At 39.6% G+C, this 18,042-nt stretch overlaps 1 protein-coding gene across 1 annotated transcript in view; it reads left to right on the forward strand.

The window, feature by feature from the left end:
* Window positions 1–5,803: 5,803 nt before the first annotated feature.
* Window positions 5,804–18,042, forward strand: part of WWC2 (WW and C2 domain containing 2) — a 125,810-nt gene continuing 113,571 nt past the window's right edge. The window contains exon 1 of the mRNA XM_012000136.1: window positions 5,804–5,909. The gene's annotated coding sequence lies outside the window, so the exon portion shown is untranslated. The remainder of the gene's footprint in view (window positions 5,910–18,042) is intronic.

Genomic DNA, 18,042 nt, shown 5'->3' on the forward strand with positions numbered 1-18,042 from the left:
GGAGAATTGCTTGAACCCGGGAGGCAGAGGTTGCAGTGAGCCAAGATCGTGCCATTGCACTCCAGCCTGGGCAACAAGAGCGGAACTCTGTCTCAAATAAATAAATAAATAAATATTTTAAAAATGAGACTAGAAATACCCATTTTGAAGAATTGTTGTTAGGGCTAAATGAGATAACATATGAAACAACCTTGCATAAATCTTGGAACATAATAGACAACTAATAAAATTAGTTTCTTTCCTTTCTGAAAAAATTAATAGGTCACAAAATGATCTTCAAAATATTGGGTAAGTGTTCTAATAAACAATGATATAAGTTGCCAGACACCTGAAAGGGCTCATGGCAGGAAGAATAGGGGAGTGAGGCTAGACTGGAGCCTCCAGATGTTGCCCAGTCTATTTTTTTGTCTTTAGGTAAAGTGATTTTAGGAAGAGGTGATTCTCCCCATTGTGACTTGTTCTTTTGTTTTGTTTTTGAGACAGTCTCGCTCTGTCACCCAGGCTGGAGTGCAGCGGTGTAATCTTGGCTCACTGCAACCTCCACCTCCCGGGTTCAAGTGGTTACCCTGCCTCAGCCTCCCGAGTAGCTGGGATTACAGATGTCCACCACCATGCCTGGTTAATTTTTGTAATTTTAGTAGCGATGAGTTTTCACCATGTTGACCAGGCTGGTCTTGAACTCCTGACCTCAAGTGAACTGCCTGTCTTGGCATCCCAAAATGCTGGGATTACAGGTATTAGCCACTGCACCTGGCCCATTGTGACCTGTTCTAATATCTGTTTATTTTCTAGAAATTCTATGTAATATGACTTCTTTCTTTTTTTGTTTTTGTTTTTGAGATGAAGTCTCACTCTTATCCCCAGGCTGGAGTGCAATAGCCCGATTTTGGCTCCCTGCAACCTCCACCTCCTGGGTTCAAGTGATTCTTCTGCCTCAGCCTCCTGAGTAGCTGGGATTACAGGCGTGTACCACCACGCCTGGCTAATTTTTGTATTTTTAGTAGAGACGCAGTTTCACCAAGCTGGCCAGGCTGGTCTCGAACTCCCGACCTCAGGTGATCCGCCCACCTTGGCCTCCCAAAGTGCTGGGATTACAGGCGTGAGCCACCGCGCCTGGCCTTCTAATATGACTTCTTTCTAATAATTTAAGCTACTTTCCTCACACACAGGGAACTAATCTCATTATTATCTTCCAAAGTGGTTTGTATAATTTTTCCTAAAAGCTATATTTTTTTTTTGTTGCCTCTATCCACTATTTTCTACTATTCTCCTTTGTTTCTTTGTGTTGCTAGTTTCCCTATCTAGTGATAGATAGAAGTTGTTGGCCAGGCGCGGTGGCTCACGCCTGTAATCCCAGCACTTTGGGAGGCTGAGGGAGGTGGATTGCCTGAGGTCAGGAGTTTGAGACCAGTCAGGCCAACATGGTGAAACCCCGTCTCCACTAAAAACACAAGAAAATTAGCTGGTCACGGTGGCGGGCACCTGTAATCCCAGCTACTGGAGAGGCTGAGGTAGGGGAATTGCTTGAACCAGGGAGATGGAGGTTGCCATAAGCCAGAGATCATGCTACTGCACTCTGGCCTGGTTGACAGCGAGACTCAGTCTCAAAAAAAAAAAAAGAAAGAACAAAAAAGTTATTTTGTGGGAACTAATTGACATCATTTATAAATGAAGAATCTTTTAGGACTGTGGAAAGATTTCTAGTGCTTTATCCTTGCTTTAAAATTCAAGTTGTGAAACACATCTTACTTCCTCTCTGTTCTCTTAGAGCAATTCAGTAATGTTCCTGTGAGCAGATTCTGTAGTAATCATAAGCAGTTGACAGTATGAGCTCTGCTTTGTGTTAGCTAAACAATGAGAACAGATGCTACAAAGTAAAAAATAACTGTTAAGACCTGTAATGTTTGTGCTAAACTATACATTTGGGATGCTCTGAATTGTGGCAAGAGTTTTAGTAACCTGAAATGTTTTTTTCAAGTGCTTATTCATTTAGTGCAATTAGTACAAACTCAGTTTTTTTTGGAGTTGTGCTTGTACTCACACGGTATTCACCATCATGTAATTGTGAAGTAAACAGATACATCACTGTATGGCATCTCATGTCATAGGACACGTATTTGAGTTGACAATAAATATTCAATGAGTGTGAAAGAATGATATAATGCCAGCAAGGAGAGGAAATACCATGCAGAGTTAAATTTTGCATATAAACATTGGCAAAGTGCTACAGTAAATTACCGTTTTCTTCATAATATGAAATTCCTTTGCACAGTGCAAAGGAAGACCTTTTTAAGCAAACAGTAATGTCTGGAATTCAGCATAAAGACTCTAGTTAATTTCAGAATTTTGTTATTGTTGCTTGTTGTTGCTCCTTTGCAGGGAACCAACCAAAAACAAACTCCATCCATTTTTACTTAACTCAAAGAAAGCTTGAATGTGTAAGAAATTCCTTGTGTACAAGAAGAAGAAGAAATTTAAAAGTTAATTAACATTTCAGTTCTCTGTATTTGTTTTAATTTATATTGTTTGTAATTTTGGAATACATCTGTTAGTTCTTTTTGCTTTGTGTTAAACTTCTTAGTACATCATAGTAATATTTTCTTTTTATCAGGATAGCACCATAATTGGGTGCTTAATTTGTTTGGAACCTGATAATGTTGTCTATTTATATTTTATAATTTGCATAAGAATTCAATCCTAAAATTTTAATATTTGCAAATATCTATGTAATGCTTTTACTTATTGATAGAGTGCAGAGAAAATATATATGTTTATCCATATATAGAAAATAAAGTATTAAATTGATATTTGAAGGAACTCTGCAAAGAGATTTTTATATTCAAAATTTTGGGAATGGAATCTTCTGAATTTTTCAGAGTTCACGATTACATGTATACCTACAGATGTAATTGTAGTCTTAGAACAGTGACAATTAAATGCTTATCTGCTAACCAGTTAGTGGAACAAACTGGATTATTTCCAAATGTAATCAAGTTACTATTAACTTGTAATCATAGCACATGCTCTCAAGCTGTTATAGCTTCTTATTCTTAAAGTAATAAGTATATTCCTGCTGTACTCATGCTTAAGCACATCGAATTGGTGCCTGGGTAATACTGATCTAATATTTTTCTTTTGTCACTTAAACTTACCATTCTCATGTTTCCTCCTCCTTCATTTCTTTAGGATGCATGTGCCTTTTAGACAGCATTGATAGTGGAGTTAGTGAAAGAGAATCATCAAACAATGATATAGAGGGTGACCTGGCACAGGAGCTCTATCTAGTTGCTTTATTGAGGTGGTCAAAGAGACCATGTATGTAGACAAGGAGGTGTCCTAGGGTATAGGGATTTTTGATATGGTATCTCACTCTTTGTCAAAAGAAAAATCAGTTTTCTGGGACAGTTTTGATATAAGACAGAATTTGAGCACAATTCTAAGAATAAATTGTTTTGCATTTGAACTCAGATTGAGTTCAAATATACTCCATGTTTACAAAGTGAATATGGTAAGTTGCCACATTTGGGCATATTGCTTAACATGTTTGAGATTCATTTTACTCATCTAACATATATTGAAGCTTACCATTTCTCGGGTGTTATACTGTTTAGTTCTCATCTAAACTTAATCTTTCCTCCTATTCCCTTAAAAAATTACGTTAGGAAACTAGGGCTTTTAAGGCTAATGACTTGCTCTAGGTTGTATAGTGAGTAAGTGGCAGAATAAAGATTTGAGCCCAGATCTCTTTGATACCAAATTTCAAGCTCTTGACTTCTAAGCCCGTGGTTCCCACACTTTAGTGTGGAGCAGAAGTACCTGGAAAGCATACATTGCTGGGACCTAGAGTTTCTGATTCTACAATAGGGCTCAAGAATTTGTATTTCTATTATTTTTTAAAAATCATTTTAGTTTTTTTTAGAGACAAGGTCTTGCTCTGTTGCCCAAGCTGGAATTCAGTGGTATGATCACGGCTCACTGCAGCCTTGAACTCCTGGGCTCAAGTGATGCTGCCACCTTGGCTTCCCAGAGTGTGGAGATTACAAGCATGAGCCACCATTCCTGGCTAATTTTTTATTTTTTGTAGAGACAGGGTCTCACTGTGTTGCCTAGGCTGGTCTTGAACTCCTGGTCTCACCCATCCTCCTGCCTCAGCCTCCCATAGTGTTGGAATTACAAGTGTGAACCATGGTGCCCAACTAGAATTTGTGTTTGTAACAAGGTCCCAGATGTTGATGCTGCTGGTTCTGGGAACTATATTCTGAGAACCAGAGTTCTATGCTGTGCTGCCTGACTTGATTCCTCTGAGGGATAAATGAGAGAGTTCACATGTGCTTGTGTTAATAATCTGACACTTTGACTACTTATAACGTCCTGGATGCTCTTCCAAGTTAATTCCTTTTTATCCTGAGTTTAATTTTAGGAGCTAGTTAAATTGCAGGGAGAGTATGTGAGGGTGTAATCATCACTTAAAAGAGAAGGAAACTGAGGTAGGAAGAGGTGCCCGGTAAGTGGTCTCACAGTGAGTCAGTGGTAGAACGGGTTATCCTCATTATTGCTTCTGTCTGCTGAGCTGATTTGGAAGGCCAGTGTCTTCTTTGGAGCTATCTCTAGAAGGAGAGATTTCATGCTATAGGAAGGTTGAGAGGAAAATAGATCCTTCCTTTCTATTGCTGTTTTGTGTCCTTGGATGACTATTGCAGAGTAGGCCTGGAAAAAAAGAATTTTCCTCCTTTTATATCATTCTTCAGCATTCTGAAGGGTGGATGATGTACTTTGTTATTCTGATGAATGATATAATTCTGAAAATGACCTATATTTCAGTTGAATGTGAGATCTTTGATAGTCGTTAGCATGGATGAAAGGGATTCCAGGAGATTTTGTATGTAAGAACCATGCTAGTGGTGCCAGTGCGTTAAGTTAGAAAATGTGTTGACTGATGGTGGCCACCCTCCAGTAAGGCATCTGTGGTGTTAACCTGCCCATGGCTGCTCCAGTAGCCAGGGAAAATCTCAAAAGCAAAATGCAAGAGAGTGAGAAAAAAAATGTATTGTAATTAAGTCTGAAACCTGTACTCTGCTTAGGAAACTGTGTAGTTTCCTCATTCGTTTTAAAGAGAAAAACTCCTACAGAGAAAGTGTCTTAAAGAAAAAATGGTCTTGAGAGAGTATAAAGCAATTTCAAAAGGTGAGATCACATTGATATATGAATGAATACTTTATGTATTTGGTTCGGTTCAAAATTTTGTTGAGTGACTGTTATGTACAAGATACTTATAAAAAAAATTGTCCTTCCTCTCAAGGAGAACTTATAGTAGACTTCACAGTTGAGTGTTTAGTTAATTTATATATGAACATCCAGTCTGAAATTGATGTAACCTGATGCGGATCTTGTCTCGAAACTACTGATAGTATTTTCATGATGCCAGTATTTGAATCCTGGGATACATTTTTCTTTTTAATGGGGTATCTGTTTCACTGCAGAGCTAGAGCTAGATCCCAGGCTTCCTCACTCTCAGCTTGGCGTTCTCCCTGATTTAGGATGTCTTTATTTATTTATTGTATAGATTTATCTCCAAATATTAGATTTATCTCCAAATATTAAGCAGTGAACTTTCAAAAGGTTACTGTGACTTGTCCTACTTTTTTGGATATACACATCTGTATTTTATCATTTTTTTTTTTTTTTTTTTTCCTTCAAGATTTTAAATGCAACCTAGACACTTGTGGTTAGGGTGCTGAATTTTGACATATGCGGTTTGACGGAAAGAATCACTGGTGTGTCTATTCTGGTTTGTTGTAGGTTAACGAAGCCCTTGTCATTTGCTGATTGTGTTGGGGATGAGCTGCCGTGGGGATGGGAAGCAGGGTTTGACCCTCAGATTGGTGTCTACTACATCGATCACATCAACAGTAAGTTTTCCTTTTTGATAAAAGCAAATATATCAGAAAAGTAATCCCCCAAAACCTACAGGCACACAAAAGGATAAACATGTTACAAAGTGAATTTCCAAAACCCCATTTTCTTAGTGACTAACATTTAACTGAAATGCCTCTCTTGGTATTTGGGGCATGTACATAGAGTTGTCCTTATGGGGACGGAGAGGGAGAAAGGGTGTGCCTGCCTGCCTGCCTGCCTACCTGCTGGGGAGTGAGGATTCTCCTTCAGCACAGGTCTGGGAACCTGTGGGGATCAGAGCCACTGGGCTCCTCTTTCCATGGCCACTGCACCTTCTGACAGGGCTCCTCCTTTCCGTGTGCTTTTTGCCACAGAAAGACTTGGGCCTTGGCACAGTGTGGTTTGTAGGCTGAGATTGGGGAGGGGTTGGCCCTCATCAGTGGCTCTGGAAGACACAGCATAGCTGGGAAAGGTCCTGAACCTCTTCCTTTTTTCTGTTTCCTGATTTCTGTGTCGTTGGAAGGGAAAAACCTCTCATTTTAACAGCTTTTAGATCTCTCACATCTCTGACATGGTAAGTCTAGCGCAGAGGATACCGTGACCGTGAATGACTTTCAAAAACACATACTTTGAAATATTTTTATATATTAGTATATGTTTGTGTGCGTGTTTATATGAATATCTAGCTCTCTATCTACTCCTTTAAAAATTTATTCAGATGGTAGCATACAATACTCATTCATTTTGCTTATTCACTTAAAAATAATTATTTTATTTTTATAGATTTTGGGGAATACATAATGAATTTATTCCTCATTGTCTTCTTTCTTTGAGTTCTATTCTTATATTTAAAATTTGTATATGCAGTACTCTGTAGTATCTTTAGGAACAGTATCACTGTAGCAAAGTGTTTCATTTGATGCTCACTCATTAGTGATGGCTTGCAGTGCCCTTGTGTAGGTAGATGATATATTTCTCAAGAGGCCAAAAAGGCCTGTATTGTTAGCTGCGAGGCACCATCTTCCAGGCGGGTGAGGTGGAGGGGCGGAAAGGAGCATAAGCACTCTGAAGTCTGGTGAGCACATACGGTTAGTGATCTGTTTCAGTAGAACACCTGTCATACACAGTTTGGGAACCAGCTTTCGTGTATACTGTACATTATTAGTTCAACACAAATACAAATAATAGTTTCTACAAGTTGTTGCCTCAGCCTCTTTTATATGACCAGAAGAAATGTGACTTTTTTGTAGAGATACTCTTTCTCTCTCCCTGAAAGTTTCTAAAAGTTCTATGTAGAATTAATGATTGTGTTTTTAAGTTAGCTTTTAATTTTGTGTTTTCTAATAAATGTTTATTGATATACTGTATTAGTATATACCAGGTTTTATTGTGTATCAGTCACTGATAACCAAATGTCATCTGTAAGGGTGAAATGAACTAATTTTGGTAAAATTAAGTTCATTTTAAGCACTGTGTGTCACCCTTATGTCATTGCAAATAAACAAGACAGTGAAATATCTGAAATGTATTAACTATTTAACTCTCACTTTTATGCTTATTTTAGATGAATAATTGTGTAGCTTTCTTTCCTTAAAGTAGTATTTGAGAAACCGGAAACCAACCTCGCCATCCTAGGTCAACAAAAATAAGCTCTCTTGGTACCATAATGAGAAAAGGAATCCTCTCAGCCTCCTTCTCAACACCTACAAACTCTTTGGTACCTAAACCCACCTTCAGGGCTTCCTCCTCTTTCTCAGTGAAAGAGGCGTTCCTCTGGACACCTCCACCCCTACAGATACCTCTTAATAACTTTCCTATTCCATCCTTCTCTCCTGTTTGGTGTCTTTATTAGTTATTTCCTGATTTTAAAATGTTCTCCTATCATTTCTATTAATAAATGATTCTTTTGTCTTAATATATAAACACTGGAAACTCTCAAAACGAAACCAAAACTGCAAAAGAAATACAAACAGATGGCATTAAACTCCCTCTCCTCACCCTCTCAAAACCGTCCTTCAGCCAGAATCCATCGCCATCTGTGGTTGCCTCCTCTTCCCTTCACAGCCAGACTTGCTGAAAGCTGTAGTCTGCAAGAACTCCACTTCCTCCGTTGTTCTCCATCATCTCGTCGAACCTGTTCTTGCTGAGGGCACCTGAGACCCCATGATGTAGTGTGGATATTCGTCCCATCTAAATCTCATGTTGAAATGTAATCTCCAGTGCTGGAGATAGGGCCTGACCAGAGGTGATTGGATCATGGGAGTGGATTTCTCATGATGGTTTAGCGCCATCCCCTTGGTGCTGTCTTTGCTGTAATGAGTTCTCACAAGATCTGGCTGTTTGAGGTGTGAAGCCTCTTCCACTTGCTCTCTTGCTTCCTCTCTCACCACATAATGTACCAGCTCCTGCTTTGCCTTCCGCCATGAGTAAAAGCCCCCTGAGGCCTCCCCAGGAGCCCAGCAGATGCTGGGGCTGTGCTTGTACATCCTGCAGAACCGTGAGGCAATTAAACCTCTTTTCTTTTCTTTTTTTTCTTTATAAATGCCTCAGTCTCGGGTATTCCTTTATAACAAGGCAAAAAGGGTCTAATATACCCCACAAACTGTCAAATTCGAACAAGACTGTAGTCTCGTCTCTGTGACTTGTCACTGTGAGTTATTCCCTCCTGCTCTCTACTCTTTGGATTTTGTGACATACTGTTCACATATCTGAGCGCACCTGCCCAGCTTTCTTTCGCCTGTTTCTTCTTCACTGGGGCCTGCTGTCAGGATTTCTGTAACAGTCTTCTGCTGTGTGCGTGCTGCAGACCTCCTTGGGTGATGACTTCGGTTACTTCCTTCAGGCTGCTGGCTGCCACATCTGTCTAAGTCTTTCTCAGAGTCCAGATGCATATGTTCTTTCCTTGCTGGAAGGCTCTTCCCAGTCTGCTTGCATCGGCCTCTCCGTTTTCATCTCCTGCCCTGCCTGGCACTGGAGACCTCTAGGAGTACCCTGTGTCTCCTGGGCTGGCCGCCTTTCTTTGCATCTGTGGAGTCGAACCTGAGCACTCTCTGCACAGCCCCTAGGCCCTCCTTTTGACTGAAGGCCACATCCTTCTAGGGGCTGTCTGCTCAGGTGCCACTGCTTCCCATAGGCCTTCTCTGATACCCACCCCTCCACCTCACAGGTCTCCGTCCCATTCTGGTCAAATGCCCCATCCAGATACTTCTGGAGGACCAAGTGCATAGGAATTTTTTAAAAAGGGTTGTCATATTGCATTTATACTATTTTTTGTATGTTATCCTCACTAAATTATGAGCTTCTTGAGGGAGGGCAGTGACTGTATCTTTTGTTTTCATCGCTGGGCAACTAGTATAATGATAAACACTTAAAAGGTTAAAAAGAAGAGCTTTATTGCTTAACTCAGCAATCAAAAGCTTTCTGTTCTTATTTAAAGGAATTAAAGTACATTTCAGGTATAAATTATGTGTCAAAAAACACCATGTTGAATATTTTAAAACTTCACTATTAGAATATAAAATTTTAAGTCTGCTATTTTGCTTTAATGGTAATGGTATTCTAGCGGTCTGATGTACCCAAATTACCAACAGCAAACAGTTCACCCACTGAAAACGATCTGGTCCATTGTCTCATTAATCTTCAAGACATTCCTGTGAAGTGGTTTAGGAAGCAAACGGTATTATCTTCTCAAACAGCTGTTCCACACATATGTTGTGTTCTGACGTTGTATAGTTTCAGCATAATTTTCTCATTATTTAAAGAAAAAGTTAAATAAGGAATGTTTGGCTGTTTAACACGTTTCTAACAAACACTATTGAATATTTAGAAGTAGAAGATTTGACCTTGACAGTAAAAGTTATTTTAGGCCGTAAGTGTTTTATGATCACATTCACCTTTCGGTGGGTACGTGTGGAGTGGGGGTATAGGTATCAACGAGGGATGTTTGTAACTAACTGGAAGGGAAATGAGGAGGTATGGTTTGTAAGGTTTTGATATTATTAATACAACCAGAAGTAAATCACTTTTTGGTAGAGTCTGAGTTGTACTATAACTTTTTTTTGTTTCTTTTAGTAATTGAGGTTTCATTTACATACACAAAAATGCACAGATTTTGAGCATGTATTTTGGGTAGACTTTGACATATGTATAATCCTTTGTAACTTGCCCCCGCATCAAGGTACAAACTTCTTCAGTCCCTCTAGTAAGTTCTGTCCTGCCCCTTTCCAGTCAGCCCTCCCTACTGCTGCAGACATTGTTCTGATTTCTATCACCATAGCTTAATTTTGTCTGTTCTGGAACTTCATATAAAAGGATTTGCTCAGTTTTGGGAATAGATCCTTTCAACATGTTTTGCAGTTTGCACCTGTAGTCCCACCTACTTGGGAGGCAGTTTACACCTGTGGTCGCACCTACTTGGGAGGCTGAGGTGGGCAGATTGCTGGAGCCTAGGAGTTCAAGGCTGCAATGCACTATGATCACACCACTGCACTCCAGCCTGGTTGACAGAGTGAGACCCTGTCTCAAAAACAAACAAACAAACGAAAAGTAATGGTATATAGGAGAAAAGTAAAAATATAGATAAATGAAAAGAAGAAAAATTATGTTCATACAACCCAGAGTTAACTAAGTATTCTAAATCTTTTGATGTGTATCCTTCCAGACTTGATACACGCATGCACATATACCCAGTTTTTTAAAATTTATTTTTGTTTTATTTTTTTGGGGTAGAAATGGCATCTCTCTGTGTTGCCCAGACTGGCCTTAAATCTGACCGCAAGGAATGCCCCTGCCTCATACACAGCTTTAAATGTATTTTACCTCTCAAATGGGATTATATTATATATACTATTTTATAAACGTTCTCATTTAATATATAATTTTCATCAAAAAATTTTTTTCTCCATCATATCAATTGATAATAGAACCTCACATTTCTGTCAGATGATTTTCGTAGAATATAGTGAAAATTCTTTGAAGCTGAGCATGGTGGCTCTTGCTTGTAGTCCCAGCTACTCAGGAGGGTGAGGTGGGAAGATCACTGGAGCCTAAGAGTTCAGGGGCAGTCCTGGTAACGTGCAAGACCTCATCGCTTTTAAAAAAAAAAAAGGATCCTTTTGTGCACTTGCATAAAACCCTTCTGTGGCACATTATTGCTTACAAAATGAGTTTCATATTCATTCACTGGACATTCAAGACATCACAGGCTAGTCCTTCTTGGAGTATTGTTAAAGCAATGAGAGCATATAGTGAAATAAGGAAAGGACCACCAGCATGCTAGGAGAACGTGGGGAAGCATGAAGAAGCAGCCTTTCCATCCTAAAGAGTGTGGCCGTGGCTACTTGGAGAAAGTGCTTTAAGCTGACACCCAAGAGATGGCTGAGTTAACCAGGCTGGAGGAAAAGGGGGTGGGGAAGAAGGAGGACGGCAAGTAGATTCCAAGGTCTCAAGAGGCTAGAGAAAGCAAGACTTGAGGAAAGACATGCAGGAAATTCAGTGCAGCTGAAGGCTGGTGTGACTGGGGTAACCGGGGGTTTTGGCTGGGGCAGGGAACGGGCCAGGTTCTTTTGTCAGGAATCTTTCAAAGCCCTCTTTACTGCCTCTGGACTCTTTTTCAGCCAGAAGAAACTCATTTGTCTCTAAACTGCCATGGCACTTAGCCATTCTCCACTCGAGGCACTAATCGTGTTCTACATATATGTATGTCACTATTTCTACGTTTTGCAAGTTTCTTGGAAGGAGGGTTGATGCCTGAATATCTTATTTTCCCTGTAGTAGATGGTCAATAATTGTCTGTAGGAATTAATGAACAAATAGTAAATACAGCAGATACTTTATAAAAAGGAAGATAAGGAAAGTTACTTATATTCATTTGATTTATTCTTCCTGAGCACAGTAGGAAGAATATAAATATCCTTTATAGACAAAAATAATCTTCTTTGAAGAATCTAACATTATCTTCCATGATAAGCTCTTGTAACTCACATGTGTTCTCTACCTATAAAGTTTCACATCTATAAAACTGATGGAATGTGAATTCCTTGAGGTACAGGGCATTTTAACAGTATTATATATTGCTTCTTTGATATAGTAGAAAACAGCAAATTATATTGTAATGCCATGAGCTCCCAAGGCCACTAGGTCTTAATAAAAAATACCACATTTGTATAATATACTTGAGTATTTACATTTAAAAAATAATCTTCACAAATCTGTTCTGCAAATACAGGGATGGAGATGAAGCACAATCCTGCTTTATGAAGCCTTCTTCTAAGATGCCTTGGGAACCGTCTTTTGCAGTTCATATTTGAATTGTGCAATATTTCGGAGATGAGAATGCTTCCCACTGACCCTCTTGTAATGTGCGGTGTTTAAACCAGTCTCCAGGAGTGTTTTTCCTGACCTGTCCAAGACAAATGCTGAAGTTTATTATCGTCTTCATTATTGCACTTTATTCACTGAAGTGTCAGTCAGTGTTTTGTGGCATTTTAGCCAATGACAAATATTTTATTGAAATATACTGTGTCCCCAACATGGGGGAAATATGATTGGCTGAAACCTCAAAAGATTGAAAGAGAACTGAGAGTACATATCTTATAATTATTAAAACTTGAGAACTTTTCAGATTTTTAACATACATTTTTAATTTTTATTATCTCTTTATTTCATTAGTTTATTAATTATGTATCGCATCATCACAAATTCTCCCAAAACTTACTGGTTTAAAATAATATTTATTATCTCATGGCTTCTGTGGGCCATGAATCTAGGCAAGACTTAGCTGGATCCTCCAGCTCAGGGTCTCTGTAGTGGTTTGCAGTCAAGGTGTCAGCCAGGCTGCAGTCATCTCAAGGCTGCCTGGAGAAGGATTTGCTTCCAAGCCACTCGTACGGTTATTGGCAGGATTCACTTCCTTGTTGGCTGCTGGCCACAGGCCTCCCTCGTTCCATGCCACGTGGGCCTCTCCACAGGACAGCTCACAGCGGGGCAGCTTGCTTTGTTAGAGTCAAAAAGCCAAGAAAAATCAGGGAGAGAGAGAGTGAGCAAGACAACAGCACGGTCTTTTGTAACCTCATCTCAGAAGTAATGTCTTGCCACTTATTTTATGTTCTGTTCATTAGAAGCAAGCCATCAGATCTATCCCATACTCAAGAGGCATAAATTACTAGGAGATGAGGATTATTGGGAGTCATCTACAGTTCTGGAAACTTTTCAAGATCATACATTTATGTTTGTTAGAGGATGAGTTCTATACTTTGAGGCAGGTTAAGAAGTTTTATTACAGTTCTCAAGGGAAGGGGGCATAGTACACCATTCCGGGCCATATGGTGGAGAAGTGCTTGGGTTGGTTGGGAGGCAGAAGGAGCAGAGGAGAAATCATGGCCCAGAGCCTGTATTGTGGTTTCCTTGGGAAGGAATGAGTGAGACAGGGTATGCAAGTCTGAACAAGTTTAGGATTGGCTAGATTGAATAATTTCGGCAGACTCTGGGTTATGGGAATGGTCTCTAGTTGTCCAGCGTCTTCCCCTGGAGGGTGATGTAGGGCAGGGGAAATACTGGTTTGGTGTGTGAGTTAGATAAAAGAGGAGGTTAGGGATATGGGCTTTGGACTGTTGGTTTACATATGAAGGATGGGCTCATGGGAGTCATTTGCTATCTTAAGAATTAAGTTAGCCCTGGGAGGGGCAGTCTCTTCCCAGACAGCAAGGCCCCTGAGACATCAAAGCATCACAAAACATATAAAATTTTTTAAAAAAATGATCAATACGCCATCCACTGACAAATGGAAAGTGCAACACTGTGTGTCATACTAAGAAACTTTGAGAAGCAATATTTTGTTGATTGTTTTTCAGTCTCATCTGCTGATCTGCCCCTGACATCTTGTATAAATACGTATGTGGTGGAGTGCGCAAATTCCACTAAGAGAAGAGGAAGCAGAGTGGATATAATTTTATAATTTATTAAGTTACAAGACTCCTTTTTCCCCAGTGTTGCTGCCACGTGCACAGATTGAGGGGAGGTGTTGAGCATATGTATATATAATTCATTTGTTACAGCTGACTCTATCCCATTTTCATCAGCTAGTTCAAGCCAGGGTAGGTTAACATGGGTGCAGAGTGATCTGTGGAGCCTTAGTTCTAGACACAGATGCTCTCTGGAGTCAAGGCTGGGGTAAGCAATGTGACTTCATAATTTCTTTGCTTTTGCAGTCTGAGTATCAGAGACAGTGTTATAGCTTACCAGCATTAAAGGCTTTTTGTATTTTGCAGTATCTCATTTAATCCTCCAAACAGCCCCCTGAATTAGCTCCATTTTGTAAAGGAGGAAATTGAACCCTGAAGAGGTTTAAGAACATGCTCAAGGTCACACAATTTGTAAATGACACACCTGGATTTGAACCCAGTTAGACTGAATACAGAGTTTATGATCTTAGCTGCTGGGATATTACATCTCAGTTCTTTTTTCCAGTATTCATAGTCTTAAAACTTCCTCAGGACTCAAATGATTCATGTGCTTCTTTTTTTTTTTTTTTTAACCTTACTTCATTACGACCTGAGTCTCAGTATTCTCAACGTACATTCCAATGTGGAATCATTTTAATTATTCAGGTATTAGGAGGAAGGAAGAATTATCCCTCCTTTTCCTGTTTAGTTTTTCACAATCCATGTACCTCAGCCTTTCTGCCACCCAGGTTAATGCTACCGTATCATTTTCTTTTTTTCTTCTCCCTCCTGCACCTCGGTACCTCCTCATCTCCTTCCAGTAATAAATGCCGAGGTTCTTGTTGGAACACTTCCCTTTTGTATGTTCCGTAGTCCTTCTGTATCCACACCTTTCGTTTCCAGTGTAGTCTGGGCTGACTGATGTACACTCTCTACACCGCTGGGAAAGGGGTTGTGGAACTCTGAGTGGGCTGTGGAAGTATTTTCAGGTATGATATGACATCAAGGGCTTAAAATCTAAGAGTACTGTTAGTAATGGTGCACAAAAGTGATTTTATTGAGGCAATTAGGCTGTGCCTTAATCTAATTTTATGTTTTACAATAACCAGAGCAGCTTATTTATTCAGTTCTCTAGTAGAATCTTAGAAAACGATTGCTAGAACTTGCTGTTGCATTTCTCTGTTAATGACAGGTTTATTTTCCTTTTTTATTTTCAAGAGTGAATCTTCCTCTCATTTCTCCCCTGCCTTGCCCATACACACAGTGTTACTAAGAGCCGTCACAGGAGGGTATGAGAAGTACAGTCCAAGACCAAACTTCTTTCGTTTCCATTTGCATAGATTATACAAGGGTACGTTGGGTTGAGTTCTCTCAGAAGCAAGCCCTAAGCCAAGAATTTAAGTGAACGTGGTTTATGAAGGAAATCCCGGGATAAACCATTAAGGAAATGAGGAAAGAAAGAAAGTGAGGGAAAAAAACAAGTGAAGGTTTTATTTCTGTGAAGTCTCTGCCTCCACTTGATTGTGGTGACTCCAAAGTACAATTTCTACCTCAGAGTTTGCTCTAGCTGGGGGTTCTTTCTGTCTTCTTCACTGGTCAGTCACTGGCTGCAGGTGAGTTAGCGAAGTGCTCTAGAGCAGTCAGACATCCATCAACAGCAAAGAGCAGACCAGGGCAGAAAGACCCGAGAATACCAGGATAGGACACCAACAGTGTCCACTACAAAGGCTACATCGGAAAATATTCGTCCATATTTCACCCTCTTTGTACATCCAAGAGACGTGAGAGTAACAGAGGTAAAATATTTCTCCTAGAGTCTCACATCTGACTAGTTGGATATGGAATCCACACGGCCTTACTCCCTAACCAGTGCTCTTTTCAACAGCTGATAGTGGCGAAGGATTTTTATTGCTGTTCTGATAGCATCTGTTTGTCTGCCTATAGCATCCCTTTGTCCTTTATAACTGAGGTATTGTTATACCTCAGTTCTCTCTAACATTCATCAGTCATCATCATTCATTCATTTGAACCTTGTAAAGCATATTTTAAATCAGCTTTGTTATTGTATACAAATACATAAATTGCATCTATTTTCACTATACAGTTCATGAGTTTTTGACAAGTGTACACCATGTAACCATCACAATAATCAAGATAGAGAACATTTCCATCCGCTCAAAAAGAGCTTTCTTCTTGCTCTGTTGTAACAAGTACTTCTCAGTACTGCTGGGCCCAGGCAACCACTTTCTGTCATTGGATTAGCTTTACGTTTGCCCACATTTCATATAAATGGAATCATACAGCATGTGCTCTTTTGTGTCTGGCGTCTTTTCACTCAGCTTGTGTTTAAGAGTCTTATATATTGCTGTTGAGTATTTTGTTTCATTTTGTTGCTGAGTAGTATTTTATTGTATGGATATACTACAATTTGCTTAGCCATTAGCTGTAATAGTTTTGTCTCTTATGAATAAAGCTGTTAATGAGCATTTGTTCAGAGGTCTTTTTGTATATACATATTTTTGGATCTCTTGGGTAAATAACAAGTTGTAGGATTGCTGGGTTGTATGGTAATTGCTAAGTTCTTCTCCAAAGTGATTGCCCCTTTTTAGATTCCCAGTGGCAATGAATGAGAATTCCAGTTGCCCCACATCCTCTTCAACACTTGACGTGGTCAGTTTTCAAATTCTAGCCGCTTTATATAGTGAGCAGTGGTGTCCCATTACCGTTGTGACTTGTATTTCCCTGATGATTGGCGATGTTGAGCCTCCTTTCATCTGCTTACTGACTGTTTGCACAGTAGTCAGTAGATGTGTGGGTTTATTTTTGGACTCTATTCTGTTGTAACATAACTGTTTTATCTAGATTATGCTTATTCCATCATTTCTACATTTCCAGATCTGTTTCTATTGACTGATTTTTCTCCTGATTATGGACCATATTTTTGTGCTTTTTGTTATGTTTAGTAACATTATAGTGGATGCTAGACATTATAAAGTTGGTTTTGTTGTTGTTGGTTTCATTGAGTGCTAGGTTTTGTGCCTTTTAGGGAGATTTGTACTTTTTTTCTTCTGACTGGCAGTTAAATTACTTGCTGACCAGTTTGGTCCTTTAGGTTAGGTTCAGAGTAGCCTTTACTCTATGTCTTATTTAGCTGTGTTGTTAAGGTGTAACTTTGCTGTGGTCTCCACTGGATTCCCTAGATGTTCACTGTGTCCTTTCTCCTCTGGCTGGTCATAATTGGAAACTGTCACAGCCCTGTGTGAGCTCAGGGAATTATCTGCCTATAGCACCCCAGTTGTCCTTTGCCTGGCGTTGTGCACTTCCCCCTTGTGGATCTTAGCATTCACCCACAGACGTCTTGTAACCCCTGTGCAAATTTCTGGAACTTCTCCAGTCTCTGGAACTTCTGTGCTTTGCTTTACAAATTCCACCTCTCATGGCTTCCATGAAGTCTGCTTGCCTCTCGCTTCAGTTCAGCAGTGCCTCCTTTCTCTGCTTCAGTTACCCCTCTTTGCACTGCTGTCCAAAAAGTGCTTTCAGACAGAAATGTAGGATAATCATGGGATTCATTTCCCTTCTTTCAGAGATCACAATTCGTACTACCTGCTGTCCAACATCTGAAAACCATTGTTCATATATTTTGTCTTCTAGTTATTTACTGTGGCCCTGTTATTCCACCATGGCCTTCTTTGTGTTTTGCTTTGTTTTTTAAAAATCTCTATTAATCTTTTGTGTATCAAGCTTCATGTGTTTTCTGTATTAAAGCCATACTTCTGTTTGTCCCAAATTATCCCCTGTTTGTGTTTGCTCTTGTTGGGAGTGGGATCCACTTAGATACAATGTCCTGCTAGAGACAAGATCGTAAGTCACAATACCATAGTTTTTACGCCTTTGAACTATTCTACTTTTATTTTAACACATTGTATTACTGAATACAACATACAGAAAAGTGCACAGACTGAAATAACAAAGTTTATCAAATATTTTAGAAGTGAACTATGTAATTTCGATGGGTGAAAGAAATAGAACATCAGTATCCAGGAAGCCTCTTTTATTTACTCTGTCCCATTCTCAGCCCCTTCCTCTACTGGCACATGGCCACTCTCCTTTCTTTCACAGCAGAGGGATCCAATACATGTCTGCAGACACAGGGGGATGTCTCTTAACCAACCTGCACTAACCATCACCAAAACTATCCATTCTCTTG

The sequence above is a fragment of the Mandrillus leucophaeus genome, unplaced genomic scaffold (assembly GCF_000951045.1).
Source record: "Mandrillus leucophaeus isolate KB7577 unplaced genomic scaffold, Mleu.le_1.0 Scaffold62, whole genome shotgun sequence".
In the NCBI taxonomy this organism is placed as follows: domain Eukaryota; kingdom Metazoa; phylum Chordata; class Mammalia; order Primates; family Cercopithecidae; genus Mandrillus; species Mandrillus leucophaeus.